Consider the following 12,161-nt stretch of genomic DNA (forward strand, 5'->3'; position numbering starts at 1 on the left):
CTTAAAATTAGGATTTTTCTCAGTTTAGTAGTAGGAAAGTTAGGACTCTTAACTTTAGTACTTTCGGTATTCACAGAAGGCATTTAGGAGCCCTAAAGTTAGGAGTCCTAACTTTACTACTACTAAACTGAGAAAAATCCTAATTTTAAGACTTTCGGTATTCACAGAAGGCATTTAGGAGTCCTAAAGTTGGGACTCCTAACTTCTGTGATAACCGAAATGAGTAAGTGTCTTCTGTGAATTCCAAAATGAGTAAGTGCCTTCTGTGAATACCAAAATGGTAGTAAGTTTAGGATTTTGTCTTAAGTTAGTTCTGTGAATCAGGCCCCTAGTGACTAACATCGAATACAGTGACCACTCGATCTAAGCTTTGATTAGGTTGCATCTCCAGCTAGCGCCAAGACACCCCTGGGTATATGAGCGCTTCATAAGTCTATATAACATAACATTTACTGTTCTATTTAAATTCTATCTGAGGGTTCACTTTTTATTACAAAATGCTTTTGCATACGGCTGCCGTGTTTAGGGGGAAAACAGGTTTCCTTTTTCACTTCTTTTAATTTGTATGGCACATGCTTGCAATCTATACTACTATTATAAAGGAAAAACTTTGAACCTTTGAGGCGGGTAAACTTGGGAGTCACAGCGCCAATCCAAATACCTGATACATCGTTGTAATTGGCAGGGTCTGTAGATGGACATAGGCTATATAAAATAAAAAAATATACGTTATTTAAAATATTTACCTAAAAATAAAAAGTAGTCCCTTGGAAGTAGCGCCGGCCGGCCACGACGTGCGTGCTGACATCAGGAGCCAGGGAGGAATGGCGGACATCAGCGCGGGGAGGAGCGGCGGACAGGCGGGGAGGAGCGGCGGACAGTCGGTGAGGAGCGGCGAGGAGCGGCGGACAGGCGGGGAGGAGCGGTGAGCGGCGGATGAGGTAGGTGAAATACAAAAGCTACAGGCGGGGAGGAGCGGTGGCGTAGGTGAAAAACAGGCGGGGAGGTGCGGTGAGCGAGGAGTGTGAGCAGAGCACCAGGAGAGCTGACGTGAGTGTGAGCAGAGCACCAGGAGAGCGGACAGTAAACAGAAGCCTCAAGGAATCTCCTGGTGAAGATGGACTTTACTGACGTGAGTGTGAGCAGAGCACCAGGAGAGCTGACAGTAAACAGAAGTCTCAAGGAATCTCCTGGTGAAGATGGACTTTACTGACGTGAGTGTGAGCAGAGCACCAGGAGAGCTGATGTGAGTGTGAGCAGAGCACCAGGAGAGCTGATAGTGAACAGAAGCCTCAAGAAATCTCCTGGTGAAGATGGACTTTACTGACGTGAGTGTAAGCAGAGCACCAGGAGAGCTGACGTGAGTGTGAGCAGAGCACCAGGAGAGCTGATAATGAACAGAAGCCTCAAGGAATCTCCTGGTGAACATGAACTTTACTGACGTGCGTGTGAGCAGAGCACCAGGAGAGCCGACAGTAAACAGAAGTCTCAAGGAATCTCAAGGTGAAGATGGACTTTACTGACGTGAGTGTGAGCAGAACACCAGGAGAGCTGACAGTAAACAGAAGCCTCAAGGAATCTCCTGGTGAAGGTGGACTTTACTGACGTGAGTGTGAGCAGAGCACCAGGAGAGCTGACAGTAAACAGAAGCCTCAAGGAATCTCCTGGTGAAGATGGACTTTACTGACGTGAGTGTGAGCAGAGCACCAGGAGAGCTGACAGTAAACAGAAGTCTCAAGGAATCTCCTGGTGAAGATGGACTTTACTGACGTGAGTGTGAGCAGAGCACCAGGAGAGCTGACGTGAGTGTGAGCAGAGCACCCGGAGAGCTGATAGTGAACAGAAGCCTAAAGAAATCTCCTGGTGAAGATGGACTTTACTGACGTGAGTGTAAGCAGAGCACCAGGAGAGCTGACGTGAGTGTGAGCAGAGCACCAGGAGAGCTGATAATGAACAGAAGCCTCAAGGAATCTCCTGGTGAACATGGACTTTACTGACGTGAGTGTGATCAGAGCACCAGGAGAGCTGACGTGAGTGTGAGCAGAGCACCAGGAGAGCTGATAGAGAACAGAAGCCTCAAGGAATATCCTGGTGAAGATGGACTTTACTGACGTGAGTGTGAGCAGAGCACCAGGAGAGCCGACAGTAAACAGAAGTCTCAAGGAATCTCAAGGTGAAGATGGACTTTACTGACGTGAGTGTGAGCAGAACACCAGGAGAGCTGACAGTAAACAGAAGCCTCAAGGAATCTCCTGGTGAAGGTGGACTTTACTGACGTGAGTGTGAGCAGAGCACCAGGAGAGCTGACAGTAAACAGAAGCCTCAAGGAATCTCCTGGTGAAGATGGACTTTACTGACGTGAGTGTGAGCAGAGCACCAGGAGAGCTGACAGTAAACAGAAGTCTCAAGGAATCTCCTGGTGAAGATGGACTTTACTGACGTGAGTGTGAGCAGAGCACCAGGAGAGCTGACGTGAGTGTGAGCAGAGCACCCGGAGAGCTGATAGTGAACAGAAGCCTCAAGAAATCTCCTGGTGAAGATGGACTTTACTGACGTGAGTGTAAGCAGAGCACCAGGAGAGCTGACGTGAGTGTGAGCAGAGCACCAGGAGAGCTGATAATGAACAGAAGCCTCAAGGAATCTCCTGGTGAACATGAACTTTACTGACGTGAGTGTGATCAGAGCACCAGGAGAGCTGACGTGAGTGTGAGCAGAGCACCAGGAGAGCTGACAGTAAACAGGAGCCTCAAGGAATCTCCTGGTGAAGGTGGACTTTACTGACGTGAGTGTGAGCAGAGCACCAGGAGAGCTGACAGTAAACAGAAGCCTCAAGGAATCTCCTGGTGAAGATGGACTTTACTGACGTGAGTGTGAGCAGAGCACCAGGAAAGCTGACAGTAAACAGATGCCTCAAGGAATCTCCTGGTGAAGGTGGACTTTACTGACGTGAGTGTGAGGAGAGCTCCGGACAACAGTGAACAAGATGTGACAGTACCTAAGGATGCTCACAGATATAAGGGGACCTGAGGGAGAGCAGGTTTCCATTGGTACCTGAGAGTTAACAGTAGCCTCTGGGGACCTTGGTGCGAGCAGCAACCCCAGGGCTTTGAGTCTGTGCAGAATCCTCAGGAGACCTGAAGTGTGAAAATGAGGTTAAGAGTCCTGAAGAAGAGTGGGGAGTTGGGGACCCACTGATGATGAACAAAAGCCATTGGGGCAGATTTACAAGGACTGGCGCATCCATGCATATCAGCAGGAATGCGCCAGTAATGATGCAACGCGCAATTCTACCCTTGCTCCACCACGGATGCGTCTCATTTACAATGCGGCGCATCGTGGCGCAGGGATAGACAGATGTGTGTCACATCTGATGGCATAAGGGCGGCGCATTGCTGGAATCGTGTCACAAGTGCAACGCAACTCCAGCAATGTTCAGTGACTTGCCATACCTAACGTGCTGTGCCACTCCTTACGCCTGCTTCAAGCAGGCGTAAGGTTTCGTCGCAGCAGCCTCTGAAAAGTGACTCAGTGAAATCTTTTAGATTTCACTGCGTCACTTTTACGAGGCTTTGTCCCACGGAACACCCACCCTGCATACATGAAACCTGACGCAGGTTTAATGTGACGCAGGGCTTTACAACGTGACACATCTCCCTAGTTGCGTCACTTTGTAAATAAGGCGCAACGTGTCTCATGGTTTACGCCGCAGCTGCGTCACAGAAGTGACGCAACGGCGGCGTAAATGTGTGGCAAGGGGCTTCTAAATATGCTGCTTAGTGTCTTTGGATGTGCAGGACACCCGGGGCCTAGAGATTGAACAGAAGCCAGGCCTGAGGGTAAACATGATCTCCGTGGACCTGTTGATCAAGGGAGAGCGAGAATCCCCATGAATGAGGGAGAGCTTTAGGGCCCAGTGGCGGGAGGGACTCTGGATCTGAGGGTGAACCAGGCATGAGGGACAGTCACGGGCCCATCAATGAGCTGCTGCCTCGAGCTGTTTCCAGTCTTGACCCATGTGACTGATCCCACGAGCAGTAAATGGATCCATGTATCACAAATTTCCCCCCAAATTAACCCGGTACTAACCAAAAATCGTGACCCGTGAACGTGGACCACTTTTGTTTAGGAGCCCGCACCTACTTTTTCTCCCAATCCGACACTGGTGTCGCCACCTACAGGCACAGGGCTGGGGCTGCTGTATAATTTAATTTAGGAGAAAGTCACAAACCCTACAAGATTCTCAAACAGGTCCCACAAGCAAGGCTTGCCCCACGCACCACAGACACCACCCGCATGGCGCTGCCCCCTCGGCCGGTCGGGCCAGGCTTTTGAGCTGTTTTTAGGGAAAAACAAGAAACGCCTCAAAATGTCAAGAGCTCTTGTATCAATCAGATTAACTCGGTTTAGTGTAGATCTCGGATGAGCCAATACATTTAAGGGAACTCGGAACTGTCTTTACATCCGAAACACACATGATGTCGAAACCTCAACGGTCTGCATCTAACTTCCCCCTGCCCTCCCCAGAACCACATTTGGGAAACAGTTTCTGCGGTTCAGACTTTTACAACTTTCAGGTTTAAAATGTACTGTTTATTGCGAACAGAAAAGAGGAAATTGAACGTCGACTTTGATTATTTCGGGTCGCAACCCTCGTCCATGTTTTGTTTATCTGTCCAAATGTACTTCTTGAAAGCAAAAAGCACGTTCATTTGTTTTTTTTGTGTTGTAACGTGTGTGACGCTTCTGGCAATTCTCATCTGGTTCATGAGCATGTACGCAAAATACTTACAAAAACGTATAAACTATTCTACTAAATTTTATCCATAGCATCTGTGAGTTGTCTGGGAGATACTCTGAATACCCTGATATTAAAGCATGATTTAGTAATTTTAAGTGAGTCCCTTTCAAGTACCCCTGAATCAATGCCAACACACAGATGTATGATGGTACAACGTGTACCGTTACAACGCGTACCTTTACGACGCAGGTTTAACAATGCAAGTCGTTACAACGACTTGCGTTGGGGGCGCTGGATAGTGAATAGTTTAATTTACTATTCCAACTCCAGTCCTCATGGATAGTAGGGAAGGTGTTGGATAGTAAATTAAACTATCCCCTATCCTAGAGCGCCCTCCAGCGTTGTAAATCCTGCGTTGTAACAGGACCGCGTTGTAACGGTTGCTTTGTAAAGGATGTTTCCCCCAACACACATGGTGTGGCGGGGAAGGGGGGGCAGGGGGCATAGGGAGCACTTTAGACTTTATACTGCTATCGTCGTACGGTGTAACCCTTGTCTCGGATCATATAACCATCCCAAACTTCTTCAGCGACCTTAGCTCTATATGTGTTACTTTAGAAATAAACCCCAGGAAAAACCCCACTGATAAAAGGTGTAAACCGGTGCTATCAAAGAATAAAGGATTGTGGGGGATATGTACAAGGAAGTGGAGGGGAGGGGCGTTAGCCTCCTTCGTTAACGACACACTCAGCCACTTCTGAAACGCAAGGCTGCTCCATATTTACAAGAATATGGTGGGCCTTGCGTTTACCCCTGTGATGGCGCTAAGTTTAACAACTTAGCGCCAATGTAGGGAACCTTGCACCAGAGGGCAAGGGTGTCTGCGTGCAGGGGAGGATTGTTTGTCTGTAGGAAGGTGCCCCTTCCTGCACGTAACCAATTCCAGAAAAGCCATCCTGTCACTTTCATGTGTACTACTTCATGCAGCACACATGAAAGTGGCAACATTGCATTTCTTTTTAAAGATTGTTTATGCACAGGAAGGGACACCTTCCAACACATAAACAAACAATGGCATTTTGCTTTTTCCATGTGTGCTGCACAAGCAGCACACATGGAAAAGCAAAAACAAGGAGAAATAATGCATTTCTCCTCATTTCAGACTAGTTTATACCTGGTCTTAATTTTGGCGCCACCTTCTAAGTACACCTCCCTTGTACATAGGGGGCAGCGTCAAAATGATGGGTGTTGCAGTTGAACGCCCACCACAACACCCACTGCCCACCCCTTTCACGCTAAATATAGTATGAAAATGGGCCTTACTTACAAGGTAGCGTTAACCCACGTTAAGAGGCTGAACGCTGCCTTGTACATAAGGCGCGGCTCCTATCGCCACCACAATGTCAATATAGGTGACGTTGTGGTGGCGATAGGGGCTTGTACATATGCCCCCGAGGGTCAAGTGAGCAAAAGTGGATCATGTAAGCTTTAACCAAAAAATAGTTAATGAAAACATGGAGTCCACTATGGCATGTTTGGTTCTAAATCTGAGCCACAGTGCTGTATTAACGGAATTCAAATGACTATGTGAGCCGACAACAGAAATCCTAACAGCCCGTAGACCAACACAGGAGGTCCCCTCACACCCATGGTTTAACGTTGCCCATTCCACGGCCCATAAACGCCTAAAGGCCACACTTAAAGCACCACGGCGCTGCCCTCGGACGTCTTAAAGGCCAGTCGCGAATACAAGGATATAGTGGAGGAAAAGAAAAGGAAAATAAGGGAAAAGGCCCGGGAAGATCTGACATCTGCCTCACTGATGGACAGCACCAGGGTTTGAGAGGTAGTAATCGCCCTTTTTTCTCGGACAACGATACTCCTAAGGTGGAAGCTTTGATTCCTGAAGCCAGGTGGGTGACCCACTTTACTAGAGTTTTGCAACCTGTTGAGAGAGAGCCAGACAACAATGATTTATTTAGATCTACCCTGCTATACCGAGCCCCAGAATCCTTGAACAGGCTGATTGAGTAAACTGAGGTAGTTTTAGCAATAAATGAGTCCCCTCTGGGAAGGCACCTGGCCCGGATGGTTTCCCAGTTGAACTTTTCAAATCAAATATCAGCTAACAGGGTCCAGTACTAACAAATGTGCCAAGGAGTGTGGTGGAGGGCGAAATTCCTGAGACTTTGAGACCAGCTATTTTGGTTCCTATCTTTCAAATGGGAGACAAATTAGCTCCAGCTTGTTACTATTGAATCAAAATCTAAGCCATGGAACGTATGCTCTATGTAAATTGAACTCCAAATTAAACAGCTCAACTACTGAACTTATTAGAAAGGTTATAAGAGCTAAACTACTCCCCTTAATCACATACAGTCAACTTGTATTTCCTGCGGCTTTAATTAACATCATGGAACGTGCCAACTGCCAAGCATTTAAACAGATCTTTCATACATCCCCCCATGCCCGGAACGCCTTGGTACGACTCGAGTTCGGGCTAAACAAACAATGCTATGAACATTGGGCATCGCTCGTCCGGTACTATCGAGGGTTCTATGTTTCACCATCAAACACAATGAAGACTATCCTGAAGGAAATTTTTGTAAAAGGCAACAATCCATGGTCCAATGGCCTTTTTTAGGTCTCGCCTCTCAATGCTCATGCGCATTGAGAGGAGCAAGACTATAGGGGCTTAAACAGAGGTTTAACTAAACTGGCGATTTGATGCTGTGCCCGTGCGCTTTTAGGTCAATGCGCAAGCGCATTGACCTGAAATGCGCGTGCACAGCATCAAATCGCCAGCCATCTGTTCCCAAGCAGCTCTTCCCGCTCCGCCCCACAAGCTTCCCCCAGCGTGCGCTCTGCCTCAGCCGCACTCCTCCCACACCTTTGAAGTGAAGCTTAGCTTCACTTCAAAGGCCCCTGCTGCTTCATACTATTCACGGCCGCCAGGCCGTGTCTCTCCCTCATCGCCGCTCACCCCGCTCCGCCCCCTGCTGCGGCCGTGTCGCATTTCTCCTCCCCCTCCCCACAGCAATGCCCTCCGTCTTGTTGTTTAAAAGTAAATTCTTCTCAATATTGTATTTAGGTAATACTTGTATTTCAGTTTAATAAATCATCTTTAATCGTATTGTTTACAAAGTAAAGAACGACTAATCTGATATAAATGGCTGATGTGATTGAAACACATTGTTGTGATTACAATTTTAAAAGATATATACGTTTTCCCTTTCTACACCTGCACCTATGCTTCTCAAATAAAAGCGGCCAGTAACAGGTTACTCTACTCAACGGCCTGCACAGACGCTGCCGAGCGACCTTCTAAGGACGGGTTAGTTTCCTGGGCCTTTTTTTATTTCGATGAATACCTCCTTGTACTCCATCCACCAGGCCCAACAGAAAACGTGCCACGTGACGTCGCTGGTGGTGTTGTTATTCTGTCCCAATATGGCGTCTATCATGGAAGGTCCGCTAAGCAAATGGACGAACGTTATGAAAGGTTGGCAGTACCGCTGGTTCGTGCTAGATTACAACGCGGGTCTATTGTCGTACTACACGGTAAGGGAGCGGCAAGTTCTACGTGACTTACTTTTGGGGGTGTCTAATGCATGTGGGCGGGGCATGTAATTTACAGAGAGACAGTAAACCAATGAACGGTAGGGCGCAAGCTGCTGGGACCAATCGGAAGCTGAAATAGTAGTTACATTGACGGCTGCGGTATAGGTTCTTGTTATCCGCTGGTATGGACCTGTACTGCAGTGTATTTCTCAGTGACAAAGGTCAAGTTGTGCCTCTAAAGTTGTATTCGTTTGTCCTTCCTCTGCAGCACTATTAACTATATTTCCTTCAAAAATCAAACTTTTGAGGACTGGACTAGCGACCGATTCTTGTCTCATAGAACAATCATCTAATTTTTATAATAGTCCTTTCCATCTTTTGTTGTTCAATTTTATACAATATCATGTTCGAAAACGTCATACAATCCTAGCCTTTCAGTCTTTTATTCTGCGGTCTTCTGCTACTTATAGTTTAGATTTTCTGTTTACTAGTACGAGCTCCCAAGTACCTGTATGCAAAGTGCCTGTGGGTAGAAAGCCGGTATTATCTGAAGTCCTAGGGCTCGTTGCATGAGTGTAGTCATTCTATTTTAATTCACATTAAGAAATCACTAAAACGTTAGTAAACCTAAACCCCTCTTGTTTTCATAATGGGGTACTAGAGACGGTTTCTGTCCTTAACCCCTCGTCGGGTTAATGAGGTTTCACTTTGGTTACGTCTTGTGAGAATGTCCTAAGTGTGGTTTTTAGGTCTCGCCTGTCGAGTTTATTAAGAAGTCCTCTTGGTAGTCTAACTCACACCCTCACCAACCCTCACCCTCACACCCTCACTCATCCTCACCCCCTCATCCTCACACACCCTCATTCACCCTCACACCCTCACCCCCCTCACAACCCTCTCACCCTCACTCAGCCTCACACCCTCACCCTCACACCCCCTCATCCTCACACACCCTCACACACCCTCACCCTCACACCCTCACTCAGTCTCACCCCCTCATCCTCACACACCCTCACTCACCCTCACACCCTCACCCTCCTCCCAACCCTCTCACCCTCACTCAGCCTCACATCCTCACCCTCACCTTCACACACCCTCACACACCCTCACCCCCGCACCCTTCACCATCACCCCCCCTCACCCTCACACACCCTTACCCTCATCCTCTCACCCTCACACACCCTCAGTCACCCTCACACCCTCACCCTCACACCCCCTAACCCTCACCCTCACCCCCTCACACACCCTCACAAACCCTCACTAACCCTCACACACCCTCACCCTCACACCCCCTCACTCACCCTCACCCTCACACCCTCACACACCCACTCACCCTCACCCTCACACCCCCTCACCCTCACACCCCTCACCCTTACACCCCTCACCCTCACACCACTCAGTGCTACAACACATATTGTGTTACAATAGGTGTCACATTTGCGAAAGATAAAACTATTGGCATTATAAATAACAAAGCTATTAATTTCACTATTTTCAAAACAAGCACATAAATAAAAAATGTGTCCTTTACAATACCAATAGCTCAAACTTTCCTAATGCGAGAACTATTGCATTGCTGTGCTTCTCTCCCCTGCTGCACTCTCCTGCTCTCTAGAGATGTGGCCTAACGACCAGAGCTGCCATCTAAGTCACTTAAATACAAAACATGTTGCATTCCAAATGCTATAGGTGTCACATTCGCGAAAGTTATAACTATTGGCATTGTAAATGACAAAGCTATCAATTTCGCTATTTTAAAAACCAACAAATAAATAAAATATTTGTCATTTACAAGACCAATAGCTCCAACTTTTCTAATGCGAGACCTATTGCATTTCCAATGCTTGTACTGCTTGCACTGAACTGCACCTCGGCTTGTCCAAATGGCAGGATTTTATCTACCAACTAGGAATTTTAAAATCCATTAAAAAAAACACAAGTCAGACTTTTTCCCAATGAAGATGACATGAAGGAGCTAGAGTCTTCCAGCAGCAATATGAGGCTAATAGCTAGCTCGTTCCATGACAAATTGAGACAGCCATACCTTGACTCCGCTTTAAACAACCACGTTTTAAAGCAAATGTTGGCAGTGAGACTGATGGTATTGCCAATAAAAGATATTAACATTCGCTGGAAAGCATTAGAGGCGGTCACCACTTGCAGACTGTGCCACCAGCATGAGAAAACTCTAGCTCATTTGATTTTCACATGCCACCGTTTGAACTATGCACGTCGCACTTTATTGAAACCTCTGTTTTTAAAATACGGCACACGCATCTACACAGATGCTATAAAACTTCTCTCAACTTGGAAATTCCAATGGAATTGGCCAGATTAGCGTAATTTGCACATCAGGTGAAAGAACTCCAGAAGCGGCCAGACCATTTTTCGGGGTGTATGGGGGGTTTGGACCTAAAAGTGAATCTGTTGAAATCCTATACTATGACATGTGGACAATTACACATGAAAATTAAGCATTTTAGAATGGCGCGACATCACTCCAAACGACAAGAGATTTTAGCCACTTAGGAATAACTTTGAGCTCATGCTTAAGGTGGAAATGGCACCTCCTTATGGAACAACAACAAACAGGAAGGACCAAGGAAGCCAACTTCCGTTTTACAAGGATTTCAAAACATAAACCTTTGGAAGAAATGATAGTATAAGTGAAAAGGCCAAAAAGCAGATACCTTCCAACGTATAGAAGAAGGCTTTACACGCAGGATGCTTTCAGTCCCTAAAGACACAGCAAATGTAATTTGCCATGAGGAATTGGACCTACCTTTCACAGGGGATCAGATAAAAATTGCACCATTTCTCTTATAGATTGAATGTTGACAAAATCGAGAGGCGAATTTAGTGAATGTGTGTATGTCAGACTGCTTATCCCTAGTAAATGTAAACAGAATACCAGGGTAGATGTACATAAAATCATGCTTAAAAAAATTGTGTTTAATAGAAATATTTACACATCCCCAATATATTATAGATGATGCTAAGGCCATTGTGAAACACTGTCACTCGGAGCACTGTTTGGACGAGAGATTACAGTGGGGCATATATACAAGCACCTATCACCACTACAACGTCACTTATATCAACGTTGTGGTGGCGATAGGGGCCACGCCTTATGTACAAGGCAGGGTTAAGCCACTTAATGTAACTGAACACTGCCTTGTACATAAGGCCCCCTTTCACGCTATGGTTAGCATGAATGGGGTGGGCAGTGGGTTTTGCGTTGGGCGTTACACCGCAACACCCATTCATTTTGGTGGCATACATAGGAGGCACCGCCAAAATTAAGACCAGGTAAAAACTGGCCTTAAGATGGCGAAACAAAGAGAAATGCTTTATTTCTCCTCTTTTTTCCATGCGTGCTGCCTTGTGTAGCACACATTGAAAATGCAAAATGCAATGGATTGTTTATGTACAGGAAGGTGTGCCTTCCTGTACATGAACAATCCTTTAAAAAATGCCATTTTGTCACTTTTATGAGTGCTGCGTGAAGCAACACACATGACAGTGACAGACTGGCATTTTAGGCAGGAAGGGGCACCTTCCTACACATAACCAATCCTTCCCTGCACGCAGACACCCTTGCACTCTGGTGTAAGCGTGCCTGCATTGGCGCTAAATTGCTAAGCTTAGCTACTCCGCAGCGGACACCCCCAGGCCGCGCCGTATTCTTATAAATATGGTTTCCAGCCTTGCGTTTCAGAAGTGGGGGAGAGAGGCGTGAATCCAGGAAGGCTAACGATACGCTTTGCCACTTCCTTGGTCATATCGCCCAGAGTGTCTTAAAAAGGAAAATGGTTGAGTTGTGCCTGGAAATATCAACGGCAAAAGATGCTGCACCATACTT

Source organism: Lissotriton vulgaris, chromosome 1_1, assembly GCF_964263255.1.
Source record: "Lissotriton vulgaris chromosome 1_1, aLisVul1.2, whole genome shotgun sequence".
Classification (NCBI taxonomy): domain Eukaryota; kingdom Metazoa; phylum Chordata; class Amphibia; order Caudata; family Salamandridae; genus Lissotriton; species Lissotriton vulgaris.